This window comes from Oncorhynchus masou, chromosome 22, assembly GCF_036934945.1.
Source record: "Oncorhynchus masou masou isolate Uvic2021 chromosome 22, UVic_Omas_1.1, whole genome shotgun sequence".
NCBI classification, from domain to species: Eukaryota; Metazoa; Chordata; class Actinopteri; order Salmoniformes; family Salmonidae; genus Oncorhynchus; species Oncorhynchus masou.
In genome coordinates, this window is record NC_088233.1 from 28,605,077 (window position 1) to 28,620,076 (window position 15,000).

The following is a 15,000-nucleotide window of genomic DNA, read 5'->3' on the forward strand; positions in this document are numbered from 1 at the left end:
AACTTAATGATGGTGTTGGAGTCATGCTTTGCCATGCAGTCATGGGTGAACAGGGAGTACAGGAGGGGACTAAGCACGTACACTGAGGGGCCCCTGTGTTGAGGATCAGTGTGGCAGATGTGTAGTTACCTATCCTTACCACCTGGGCGTGGCCCGTCAGGAAGTCCCGGATCAAGTTGAAGAGGGAGGGGTTTAGTCCAAGGGTCCTTAGCTTAGTGATGAGCTTTGAGGGTGCTATGGTGTTGAACGCTGAGCTGTAGTCAATGAATAGCATTCTCACGTAGGTGTTCCTTTTGTCCAGGTGGGAAAGGGAAGTGTGGACTGCAAATGATTGATTTGATGATTAGAGATTGCATCATCTGTGGATCTGTTGGGGCGGTATGCAAATTGGAGTGGGTCTAGAGTTTCTATGATAATTGTGTTGATGTGAGCCATGACCTGCCTTTCAAAGCACTTCATGGCTACAGACGTGAGTGCTACGGGTCTGTAGTCATTTAGGTAGGTTGCCTTCGTGTTCTTGGGCACAGGCACTATGGTGGTCTGCTTGAAACATGTTGGTATTACAGACTCGGTCAGGGACAAGTTGAAAATGTGAGTGAAGACACTAGCCAGTTGGTTAGCGCATGCTCGGAGTATATGTCCTGGTAATCCATCTGGCCCTGCGGCCCTATGAATGTTGACCTGTTTAAAGGACTTACTCACATAGGCTACGGAGAGCGTGATCACACATTTGTCCGGAACAGCTGACGCTTTCATGCATGCTTCAGTGTTGCTTGCCTCGAAGCGTGCATACAGTGGCAAGAAAAGGTATGTGAACCCTTTGGAAATACCTCAATTTCTGGTCATAACATTTGATCTGATCTGCATCTAGGTCACAACAATAGACAAACACAGTCTACTTAAACTAATAGTACACAAACAATTTTATGTCATTATTGAACACACCGTGTAAACATTCACAGTGGAATGAGTGGAAAAAGTATATGAACCCTTGGATTTAATAACTGGTTGACCCTCCTTTGGCAGCAATAACCTCAACCAAACATTTTCCATAGATGTGGATCAGACCTGCACAATGGTTAGGAGGAATTTTCGACCATTCCTCTTTACAAAACTGTTTCAGTTCAGAAATATTCTTGGGATGTCTGGTGTGAACTGCTCTCGAGGTCATGACACAGCATCTCAAATCGGGTTGAGGTCAGGACTCTGGCTGGGCCAATCTAGAAGGCGCATTTTCTTCTGTTGAAGCCACTCTATTGTTGATTTACTTCTGTGTTTTGGGTCGTTGTCCTGTTGCATCACCCAACTTCTGTTGAGCTTCAATTGGCGGACAGATAGCCTAACATTCTCCTGCAAAATGTCTTGATTAACTTGGGAATTCATTTTTCCATCAATGATAGCAAGCTGTCCAGGCCCTGAGGCAGCAAAGCAGCCCCAAACCATGATGCTCCCCCCACTATGCTTTACAGTTGGGATGAGGTTTTGATGTTGGTGTGCTGTGCCATTTTTTTCTCCACACAGTGTTGTGTGTTCCTTCCAAACAACTCAACTGTAGTTTCATCGGTCCACAGAATATTTTCCCAGTAGCTCTGTGGAACATCCAGGTGCACTTTAGCAAACTTCAGACGTGCAGCATTGTTTTTTTTGGACAGCAGTAGCTTCTTCCGTGATGTCCTCCCATGAACACCATTCTTGTTTAGTGTTTTACGTATCGTAGACTGTATTTAGCTGACACTCTAGGATTCTTCATAACCTCATTGAGCATTCTGAGTTGTGTTCTTGCAGTCGTCTTTGCAGTACGGACACCCCTTGGGAGAGTATTAACAGTGCTGAGCATTCTCCATTTATAGACAATTAGTCTTATCGTGGACTGATGAACATCAAGGCTTTTAGAGATACTTTTGTAACCCTTTCCAGCCTTATGCAAGTCAACAATTCTTCATCTTAGGTCTTTTGTTCGAGGCATGGTTCACATCAGGCAATGCTTCTTGTGAATAGCAAACCATTGTTTTGTGTTTTTTTTATAGGGCACGGCAGCTCTAACCAACATCTCCAATCTCGTCTCATTGTTTGGACTCCAGGTTAGCTGACTCCTGACTCCAATTAGCTTTTGGAGAAGTCCTTAGCCTAGGTGTTCACATACTTTTTCTAGCCTACTGTCACACCCTGACCTTAGTTATCTTTGTTTTCTTTATTATTTGGCTAGATCAGGTTGTGACAAGGGTGGTTTGTTAATTTGTTGTATGTCTATGGTTTTTCTAGTCTAGATGATTATACAGTGCCTTGCGAAAGTATTCGGCCCCCTTGAACTTTGCGACCTTTTGCCACATTTCAGGCTTCAAACATAAAGATATAAAACTGTATTTTTTTGTGAAGAATCAACAACAAGTGGGACACAATCATGAAGTGGAACGACATTTATTGGATATTTCAAACTTTTTTAACAAATCAAAAACTGAAAAATTGGCCGTGCAAAATTATTCAGCCCCTTTACTTTCAGTGCAGCAAACTCTCTCCAGAAGTTCAGTGAGGATCTCTGAACGATCCAATGTTGACCTAAATGACTAATGATGATAAATACAATCCACCTGTGTGTAATCAAGTCTCCGTATAAATGCACCTGCACTGTGATAGTCTCAGAGGTCCGTTAAAAGCGCAGAGAGCATCATGAAGAACAAGGAACACACCAGGGAGGTCTGAGATACTGTTGTGAAGAAGTTTAAAGCCGGATTTGGATACAAAAAGATTTCCCAAGCTTTAAACATCCCAAGGAGCAGTGTGCAAGCGATAATATTGAAATGGAAGGAGTATCAGACCACTGCAAATCTACCAAGACCTGGCCGTCCCTCTAAACTTTCAGCTCATACAAGGAGAAGACTGATCAGAGATGCAGCCAAGAGGCCCATGATCACTCTGGATGAACTGCAGAGATCTACAGCTGAGGTGGGAGACTCTGTCCATAGGACAACAATAAGTCGTATATTGCACAAATCTGGCCTTTATGGAAGAGTGGCAAGAAGAAAGCCATTTCTTAAAGATATCCATAAAAAGTGTCATTTAAAGTCTGCCACAAGCCACCTGGGAGACACACCAAACATGTGGAAGAAGGTGCTCTGGTCAGATGAAACCAAAATTGAACTCTTTGGCAACAATGCAAAACGTTATGTTTGGCGTAAAAGCAACACAGCTCATCACCCTGAACATACCATCCCCACTGTCAAACATGGTGGTGGCAGCATCATGGTTTGGGCCTGCTTTTCTTCAGCAGGGACAGGGAAGATGGTTAAAATTGATGGGAAGATGGATGGAGCCAAATACAGGACCATTCTGGAAGAAAACCTGATGGAGTCTGCAAAAGACCTGAGACTGGGACGGAGATTTGTCTTCCAACAAGACAATGATCCAAAACATAAAGCAAAATCTACAATGGAATGGTTCAAAAATAAACATATCCAGGTGTTAGAATGGCCAAGTCAAAGTCCAGACCTGAATCCATTCGAGAATCTGTGGAAAGAACTGAAAACTGCTGTTCACAAATGCTCTCCATCCAACCTCACTGAGCTCGAGCTGTTTTGCAAGGAGGAATGGGAATAAATGTCAGTCTCTCGATGTGCAAAACTGATAGAGACATACCCCTAGCGACTTACAGCTGTAATCGCAGCAAAAGGTGGCGCTACAAAGTATTAACTTAAGGGGGCTGAATAATTTTGCACGGCCAATTTTTCAGTTTTTGATTTCTTAAAAAAGTTTGAAATATCCAATAAATGTTGTTTCACTTCATGATTGTGTCCCACTTGTTGTTGATTCTTCACAAAAAAAATACAGTTTTATATCTTTATGTTTGAAGCCTGAAATGTGGCAAAAGGTCGCAAAGTTCAAGGGGGCCGAATACTTTCGCAAGGCACTGTATGTCTATGGTTGCCTAGATTGGTTCTCAATCAGAGACAGCTGTTTATCATTGTCTCTGATTGGGTACCATATTTAGGTAGCCATATTCCTTTGTTATTTTGTGGGTTGTTATTCTATGTTTTGTTGCCTGTTTGCACTAGTCATATAGAGTCATTTAATAATTTGTGTTATTAGTTTAAGTACACTGTCTGTCTATTGTTGTGACTTAGATGAAGTTCAGATCAAATTTGATAACCAATTCATGCAGAAATACAGGTAATTCCAAAGGGTTCACATACTTTTTCTTGCCACTGTAGAAGTGATTTAGCTTGTCTGTTAGGCTCGTGTCACTGGGTAGCTCGCGGCTGTGCTTCCCTTTGTTGTACGTAATAGTTTGCAAGCCCTGCCACATCCGACGAGCGTCGAAGCCGGTGTAGTACGATTCAATCTTAGTCCTGTATTGATGAGTTGCCTGTTTGATGGTTCGTCAGAAGGCTTAGCGGGATTTCTTGAAGGTGGCAGCTCTCGATATTTTAAGGTCAGAGTTAGGAATGTAATTTTGTGGTTTATCTTTGTTAAAACCTTTAGGGCAGATGTGTCAGAAATTCTATAGGAAGAGAGACTGCAGATTCTTAAAACAACAATATTATTAGATTTACAAAAAGTATGCAATCCACCATCGCCAGGAATGGTTCAGTGTTGAAAGCTAAACATAGTCGGGTTGTCACACCCTGATCAGTTTCACCTGTCCTTGTTATTGTCTCCACCCCCTCCAGGTGTTTCTTGTTATATCTAGTATATTTATCCCTGTGTTTCCTATCTCTCTGTGGCAGTTTGTCTTGTATGTTCCAAGTCAACCTGTGTGGTTTTCCTGTGCTTCTGCCTTTTCTTTTCTCTTTTACTAGTCCTCCTGTGTTTGACCCTTGCCTGTTTTCTGGACTCTGTACCGCCTGCCTGACCATTCTGCCTGCCCTGACCTCGAGCCTGTCTGCCACAATGTACCTCAACTCAGAACTGGTTTTGACTTTTGCCTGTCCACTTTTGCCTGTTATCTTGCCTACCCCTTTTGGATATAATAAATATCAAAGACTCAAACCATTTGGCTCCTGTGTCTGCATCTGGGTCTTGCCTTGTGCCCTTATACGGGTCTCTGCTTTTATTGAAAAAGTACAACCTCTTTTGACTATGTGGCAGATTAGCAAATGTGTGGAAACAGGGGCGGAATAAAGTGTAAAAGGCGATTGGTTTGTCTGTGCAGATTAAGTGCCCGAGGTTGATAGCACAAGGGCTCAACAGTATAACAGCGTTTTGTCACAGTTCACACTATAATGTGATCCTACCTGCAAGGTTCCACATAGCTGACTTCCTGCCGATAGTAAACGCACAGGATGTCTCACATGCTGAGGTCGCACCTAAATGGATCTTAGCTATATGCCCAGTCTATTGACTAAGTCACACAAAGACAAGTTTGTATCAGGTTAGAAAAAACACTAGCATAAAACGAGACTATTCTTTATGCAGTAAAACACTGGATAGCATGTTATGTATGTAACCATTTTTAATGTAATTTTCCACAACAGGTGTCAAACTCATTCTATGGAGGGCCGAGTGTCTGCAGGTTTTAGTTTTTTCCTTTCAAATAAGACCTAGACAACCAGGTGAGGGGACATCCTTACTAATTAGTGACCTTAATTAATCAATCAAGTACAAGGGTGGAGTGAAAATCCGCAGACACTCATTCCCTTCGTGGAATGAGTTTGACACTTGCCCACTTTGATACTTAAACCAGGGGACCCTGCAAGCTTTACTCTGGAACCAAATAAGATGGATTCTGTTTTTAAGATGATCTTGACTATGGATAGTTGCCTGTTAGCACTATTGTTAGCGGCACGTTTCAGTTGAGATTTATTGTTTTGTTTTGCTGTGAGTTTCACTTAGTAATAAAAAGATGTGGAACCCAGATCACGCTTGGCTTTGGTCCACTTATTATAACGATCGTGACACATGGTACACCAGTGGAGTAGAGTCATCAGCATGCAAAAACAAATAACTTAGAGCAGGCTGATTTCATATTGTTAATGTACAGTAGGAATAGAAGAGGGCCAAGGATGCTCCCTGTGGCCCCACAGCTAATCCCCTTTGCACTCAAATGATTTTCATTAACATACACCATTTAGTCTCTTGTTAAATAGGACTTAACCCAGTCAATTGCCCTGCTATTACAACCAAAGGCTTTTCACTTGTAGAGCATGATACTAAGGAAGTCTCTAGATTTTGCACACCTGAAGTAGAGTATCTTGTGATAAAATGCAGACCACACTATTTGCCTAGAGAGTTTTCAGCTATACTTTTCATGGCTGTCTATTTACCACCACAGACCGCACTCAGTCAGCTGTATAAGGAAATAAGCAAACAGGAAACCGCTCACCCAGAGGCGGCGCTCCTAGTGGCCTGATACTTTAATGCAGGGAAACTTAAATCAGTTCTACCTAATTTCTATCAACATGTTAAATGTGCAACCAGAGTTCAAAAAAAAATCTAGATCATCTGTACTCCATACACAGAGACACGTACAAAGCTCTCCCTCACCCTCCATTTGGTAAATCCGACCACAAATCTATCTGCATGATTCCTGCTTACAAGCAAAAATTAAAGGTGCGGGACTCTAATCCGGAAGCTTATGAGAAATCCCGCTATGCCCTCCAACAAACCATCAAACAGTGTCAATACAGGGCTAAGATTTAATTGTACTACACAGGCTCAGACGCTCGTCTTATGTGGCAGGGCTTGCAAACTATTACGGACTACAAAGGGAAGCACAGCAGTGAGCTGCCCAGTGACATGAGCCTACTAGATGAGCTAAATCACTTTTATGCTCGCTTCAAGGCAAGCAACACTGAGGCATGCATGAAAGCATCAGTTGTTCCGGACGACTGTGTGATCACGCTCTCCGTAGCTGAAGTGAGTAAGACCTTTAAACAGGTCAACATTCACAATGCTGCAGGGCCAGATGGATTATCAGGACATGTGCATGTACTGACCAACTGGCAGGTGTCTTCACTGACATTTTCAACATGTCCCTGACCGAGTCTGTAATACCAACATGTTTCAAGCAGACCACCATAGTGCCTGTGCCCAAGAACATGAAGGCAACCTGCCGAAATGACTACAGACCCGTAGCACTCACGTCCGTAGCCATGAAGTGCTTTGAAAGGCTGGTCATGGCTCACATCAACACCATTATCCCAGAAACCCTAGACCCACTCCAATTTGCTTTCCGCCCAAACAGATCCACAGATGATGCACTCCTCACTGCCCTTTCCCACCTGGACAAAAGGAACACCTATGTGAGAATGCTATTCATTGACTACAGCTCCGTGTTCAACATCATAGTACCCTCAACGCTCATCACTAAGCTAAGGACCCTTGGACTAAACCCCTCCCTCTTCAACTTGATCCGGGACTTCCTGACGGGCCACGCCCAGGTGGTAAGGATAGGTAACTACACATCTGCCACACTGATCCTCAACACAGGGGCCCCTCAGTGTACGTGCTTAGTCCCCTCCTGTACTCCCTGTTCACCCATGACTGAGTGGCCAGGCACGACTCAACACCATCATTAAGTTTGCAGACGACACAACAGTGGTAGGCCTGATCACAGACAATGATGAGACAGCTGATAGGGAGGAGGTCAGAGACCCTGGCCGGGTGGTGCCAGAATAACAACCTATCCCTCAACGTAACAAAGACTAAGGAGAAGATTGTGGACTACAGGAAAAGGAGGAACGAGCACGCCCCTATTCTCATTGACGGGGCTGTAGTGGAGCAGGTTGACAGCTTCAAGTTCCTTGGTATCCACATCACCAACAAACTAAAATGGTCCAGACACACCAAGACAGTCATGAAGGGGGCACGACAAAGCCTAATCCCCTTCAGGAAACTAAAAAGATTTGGCATGAGTCCTCAGATCCTCAAAAGGTTCTTCAGCTGCAACATCGAGAGCATTCTGACTGGTTGCATCACTGCCTGGTACGGCAACTGCTCGGCCTCCAACCGCAAGGCACTACAGAAGGTAGTGCATACGGCCCAGTACATCACTGGGGCTAAGCTGCCTGCCATCCAGGACCTCTATTCCAGGTAGTGTCAGAGGAAGGCCCTAAAAATTGTCAAAGACCCCAGCCACCCCAGTCATAGACTACTACCGCATGGCAAGCAGTACCAGAGTGCCAAGTCTAGGACAAAAAGGCTTCTCAACAGTTTTTACCCCAAGCCATAAGACTCCTGAACAGGTAAACAAATGGCTACCCGGACTATCTGCATTGTGTCCCGCCACCCACCACCCCCAACCCCTCTTTTACGCTGCTGCTACTCTCTGTTAATCATATATGCATTGTCACTCTAACTATATCTACATGTACATAGTACCTCAATCAGCCCGACTAACCGGTGCCTTTATAAAGCCACGCTACTGTTAAAGACTCGCTACTGTTATAGACTCGCTACTGTATATAGCCTCGCTACTGTTATTTTTCACTGTGATTTTTTCACAGGGCTACACCTGTTGTATTCTGCTCACGTGGCAAATAAACTTTGATTTGATTTGATACGATGATCAACCATATCAAACGCCTGCAGATCCAGCATTACCATTCCACAGATATTTCTATCAGTGGAGTGGGACTTTCTAAAACCAGCCTGTAGTTCATTTTAAAGATTATTCTTGCTGGTATATTCCACAATCTTTCGTACATTACTTTTCAAGCATTTTAGACAGCACACTCAAAATGGATACAGGTCTATAGTTTCCCTTGTCTGTTTTGCTGCCCTTCTTGTGGATAGGGATCACTCTAGTTTTGTATACTTGGGGACTACCCTGCTCAATAGAGATGTTGATTAAATGGGTGACACAAAGGACAATAAGTCTAGCTCCATCTCTTAAAAACCTGTCAGGGATATTGTCGTGGCCTGTAGCTTTAGAGCAGTTTAGTTCAGACAGTCTCTTGACAACTTCAACCTGAGACACTGCTGTAAAGGAAAAGGCAATCACTCGGAGTAAAGCCCAAGACCTGACCCTTCCCATACACTCCAGTGCAACCAGTAGCTTCTCAACCAAATTTGAGGCAACTGTTGTGAAAAAAGTTTTGAGATTGTCAGCAACCACTTCCTTGTCCAACGTGATTTCCACATTGACCTCAAGACCCAAGCTTTTGCAATTTGTTTTCTGTTCATCACTATATCCCAACTTTTTCAGGGAGGGCAACAACTTCCAAGGGTGACTCCTAATTCTCACCAATTTTGTCTTTAAAATAAAAAAATGTGGCTTCTATCATCTGACTAGATTTGTATTTGTTGTTGAGAGTATCATTAAGCCAGGAGCAGGTTGGTACATGCAACAGTTGCACACAGTTGCACTCTTTCACGCTATATCCATCTGTCTGTATGTCTCTGTCCCACACACACATACGCACACACATTCCTCAAACCGCCTCCTTAGTCTAATTATTAACTTTAGCCTCGATGGAGAATAGTAATCTGCTCCAGGGTATGTGTGTGTATGAGTGTATCAGCATTAGTGATGAGCGGGTAAGTTTAGGGTCATGAAATATTGTGTAGCTGAAGGGCAGGTGGGTGGCAGGCGGGTTGAATAAATAGAAAACAATGCATTAAAATCCATGAATGTATAATTATTGTGCAATTCCTATCTATATGCTATATTGAGCCTCCAGTATTTATGCTGCAGTAGTTTATGTGTCGGGTGCTAGGGTCAATCTGTTATATCTGGAGTATTTCTCCTGTCTTATCCGGTGTCCTGTGTGAATTTAAGTACCGGTATGCTCTCTCTAATTCTCTCTCTCTTTATTTCTTCCTTTCTCTCTCTCGCGACCTGAGCCCTCGGACCATGCCTCAGGACTACCTTGCCTGATGACTCCTTGCTGTTGCCCAGTCCAGCGGCCGTGCTGCTGCTCCAGTTTCAACTGTTCTGCCTGTGACTATGGAACCCTGACCTATTCACCGGACGTGCTACCTGTCCCAGACCTGCTGTTTTCAACTCTCTAGAGACAGCAGGAGCGGTAGAGATACTCTGAATGATCGGCAATTAATAGCCAACTGACATTTACTCCTGAGGTGATGACCTGTTGCACCCTCTACAACCACTGTGATTATTATTATTTTACCCTGCTGGTCATCTATGAACATTTGAACATCTTGGCCATGTTCTGTTATAATCTCCACCCGGCACAGCCCCCCCCCCAGCACTTTGAGATATCAGCTGAAGGGCTTTCTAAATAAATTTGATTTGATTTGATTGAAGTTTTTCTTTAATTTATCTGGAGTTAATGCGTAGCCTAAGCTTTAGGGCCTCGATCATCTGAGGCAAAAAGGAAGATGTGTGTGTTTCATTCAATAAAAGAAAAGTTGCGAAATGGAGTTGAAAATCATTAGTAGTCTAATGTTTGGGAAAGAATTGACGAAGTGGTAAAAGCCTAATATACTGACAGTCTGTCTATAACCTCTCACATAGCCTAATATACCGACAGTCTGTCTATAACCTCTCACATAGCCTAATATACTGACAGTCTGTCTATACCCTTTCACATAGCCTAATATACTGACAGTCTGTCTATAACCTCTCACATAGCCTAATATACCGACAGTCTGTCTATAACCTCTCACATAGCCTAATATACTGACAGTCTGTCTATAACCTCTCACATAGCCTAATATACCGACAGTCTGTCTATAACCTCTCACATAGCCTAATATACTGACAGTCTGTCTATAACCTCTCACATAGCCTAATATACTGACAGTCTGTCTATAACCTCTCACATAGCCTAATATACTGACAGTCTGTCTATAACCTCTCACATAGCCTAATATACTGACAGTCTGTCTATACCCTCTCACATAGCCTAATATACTGACAGTCTGTCTATAACCTCTCACATAGCCTAATATACCGACAGTCTGTCTATAACCTCTCACATAGCCTAATATACTGACAGTCTGTCTATAACCTCTCACATAGCCTAATATACTGACAGTCTGTCTATAACCTCTCACATAGCCTAATATACTGACAGTCTGTCTATAACCTCTCACATAGCCTAATATACTGACAGTCTGTCTATAACCTCTCACATAGCCTAATATACCGACAGTCTGTCTATAACCTCTCACATAGCCTAATATACTGACAGTCTGTCTATACCCTCTCACATAGCCTAATATACTGACAGTCTGTCTATAACCTCTCACATAGCCTAATATACTGACAGTCTGTCTATAACCTCTCACATAGCCTAATATACTGACAGTCTGTCTATAACCTCTCACATAGCCTAATATACCGACAGTCTGTCTATAACCTCTCACATAGCCTAATATACTGACAGTCTGTCTATAACCTCTCACATAGCCTAATATACCAACAGTCTGTCTATAACCTCTCACATAGCCTAATATACCGACAGTCTGTCTATAACCTCTCACATAGCCTAATATACTGACAGTCGGTCTATAACCTCTCACATAGCCTAATATACTGACAGTCTGTCTATACCCTCTCACATAGCCTAATATACTGACAGTCTGTCTATAACCTCTCACATAGCCTAATATACTGACAGTCTGTCTATAACCTCTCACATAGCCTAATATACTGACAGTCTGTCTATAACCTCTCACATAGCCTAATATACTGACAGTCTGTCTATAACCTCTCACATAGCCTAATATACTGACAGTCTGTCTATAACCTCTCACATAGCCTAATATACTGACAGTCTGTCTATAACCTCTCACATAGCCTAATATACTGACAGTCTGTCTATAACCTCTCACATAGCCTAATATACTGACAGTCTGTCTATAACCTCTCACATAGCCTAATATACTGACAGTCTGTCTATACCCTCTCACATAGCCTAATATACCGACAGTCTGTCTATAACCTCTCACATAGCCTAATATACTGACAGTCTGTCTATAACCTCTCACATAGCCTAATATACCGACAGTCTGTCTATAACCTCTCACATAGCCTAATATACTGACAGTCTGTCTATAACCTCTCACATAGCCTAATATACCAACAGTCTGTCTATACCCTCTCACATAGCCTAATATACCGACAGTCTGTCTATAACCTCTCACATAGCCTAATATACCGACAGTCTGTCTATAACCTCTCACATAGCCTAATATACTGACAGTCTGTCTATAACCTCTCACATAGCCTAATATACTGACAGTAGGTCTATAACCTCTATATAGAAAAATATACAGTGCCTTCAGAAAGTATTCTCACCCCTTGACCTTTTCCACATTTTGTTGTTACAGCCTGCGCGCTGTATGTTACGTAGCGACACGTCACGATGTAACGTACAGCGTCAGAGGAGTCCGTTTTTTAATCTTTTCTCATATACTGTTAGTCCATTACCATGTCAATCAACACTGAATCGAAACGTAGTTCACATCCCAGATTTTGATGCCAACACAGTCACTACAGTCCCATTCGTTTTCATTGCAGCCTCGTTTGAATGTCGCGGTTACGCACATTTGTGTGTGAGTTTACGTTAGCTAGATAGCTAACTAGCTACTAAATTAGCAAAACGGCAGAGCATTTAGCACATTTTAGACATTTACCTTAATAGTTATAAGATGTCTAACTCGCAAACAATTAGTTGTGAATTCCATACTGTAATTAGTTCACCTGTTGCATGCTGCACAACAGAGTGACTCACAAGGCTCAAGTCTCTGTTGTATGCTTGTAAACAAACGCTAAGTGACATGTGACTGGGAACTACCATAAACTTCATAATAATGTGACAGGTGAAATTAAGAATGCAATGTTCTTTATCTCCTAAGGTATTGCACAAGTTGACTGAAGGTATTTACTTAAAAAGTAGCTACAAATATTCAAATGTACAAAAAAACATGTTGACAGTATTGAAAAACCATCCTGTGACTTTTTCCAAGTACCCCAGTAAACGGTACACCGCACAAGCCTAGTGTTCACCCATAAAATTACTGTTTCATTCAATAGAACATTGTGTCTGAAAAACAATAGTCCAAACCCTACACGTAGTTCAAAAGTTACCAACAATTTAGTCATAGAATTTAGCGTGATTAGAGAGAATATAGTGTTTTTACGGCCATGGTCAAAATGTGGTTGCTGCTAAATAGAATAGAACAGCTCTAACTTCGAACGTCAACTGACAAGCTAGCTAGTGGTTTCATGTTCGCTTGTGATAGCATGGGCTTTTTTTAAATGAAATCTGCAGAATACATAATTTAGCCTATAAACATAATTTAGCCTATATATATATATATATATATATATATATATATATATATATATATATATATATATATATATATATATATATATATATATATATAAATATATATATATATATATAAATATATATATATATATTATCCTCAAAAAATCTAACAGACTGAATTCCAATATCTACCCTCCCTGAAAAAAGTAGGTTCCAGTTTTCAGTTGCCAAAATATGCAACCAAGAGCTGTACGGTCTAAACTAGCAATGGTCACAATAAACTAACATTCTTATTTAATCAACATTGTTAAGTACAAGCATATTAAGGTTGTAATATTGTAGAGAACAATGTAATAATTCATTGAATTTGATTAATAGGCTAGCCTCTGTCTTCTGTTGTACTGTTGAGAGTAGGCAATCATTACACCAGGGGCAGGTTGGTACATGCAACAGTTGCATTCAGTTATACTCTCTCACACTATGTTTCTATCCATCTGTCTGTATGTCTCTGTCCAATAAAAAGCATGATCTGGCGAGCACCCAAAAGACGTTGGTAGAGATACTGGCTAACGGGGAGTAAACTGTATGCTATAAAAAATAAGCAAACAGAGTCGCACACTCAATATACAAGCTCCAAGTAATGTATTGGGTAAACCACTTTAGGGTGAAGAAGGCACAGTGAAGGCACACTGATGCCGAAACGTTGGTGGTTCACCCAATAAAATACTGGGAGCTTGTATATTGAGTGTGCGACTCTCTTTATTTATTTGTATGTCTCTGTCCCATACACACACGCACAAACTCCCACACAAATACAATTTATTCGGAAATAATTCAGACCCCTTCACTTTTTTCTAATAAATTTACACACAAAATCCCATAATGACAAAGCAAAAACAGGTTTTTAGAAATTCTAAAAAGTAAAATATCATATTTACATAAGTATTCAATACCTTTACATAGTACTTTGTTGAAGCAACTCTGGCAGCAGCAATTACAGCCTTGAGACCTCTTGGGTATGACGATACAAGCTTGGTAAACCTACATTTGGGGAGTTTCTCCCATTCATCTCTGCAAATCCTTTCAATCTCTGTCAGGTTGAATGGGGAGCATCGCTGTACAGCTATTTTCAGGTCTTTACAGAGATGTTCGATCGGGTTCAAGTCTGGACTCTGGCTGGGCCACTCAAGGACATTCAGAGACTTGTCCCGAAGCCAGTCCTGCATTGTCTTGGCTGTCTGCTTAGGGTCATTGTCCTGAGGTCTGAGGTCCTGAGGGCTCTGGAGCAGGATTTCATCAAGGATCTCTCTGTACTTTTCTCCGTTCATCTTTCCCCACCACATGATACTGCAACTACCATGCTTTACCGTAGAGACAGTGCCAAGTTTCCTCCAGACCTGAAGTTTGGCATTCAGGCCAATGAGTTCCATCTTGGTTACATAAGGGGACCTTCAATGGTACCCTTCCCCAGATCTGTTCCTTCGAAACAATCCTGTCTTGGAGCGACCTCATGGCTTGGTTTTGCTCTGACATACACTGTCAACTGTGGGACCTTATATAGACAGGTGTGTGCCTTTCCAAATCATGTCCAATCAATTGAATTTACCACAGGTGGACTCCAATCAAGTTGTAGAAACATCTCAAGGATGATCAATGGAAACAGGATGCACCCGAGCTCAATTTTGAGTCTCATAGCAAAGGTTCTGAATACTTATGTAAATAAGGTATTTCTGTTTTAATATTTTTTATTAATTTGCAAAAATGTCAAAAAAACTGTTTTCGCTTTGTCATTATGTGGTATTGTGTGTAGATTGATGAGCAT

The 15,000-nt window shown here is 41.8% G+C and overlaps 1 protein-coding gene across 2 annotated transcripts in view; it reads right to left on the minus strand.

Annotated features, from left to right (window-relative positions):
• The window catches only part of LOC135509284 (CD9 antigen-like), a 23,621-nt gene that overhangs the window by 4,419 nt on the left and 4,202 nt on the right, over positions 1-15,000 (minus strand). The window lies entirely within an intron of this gene.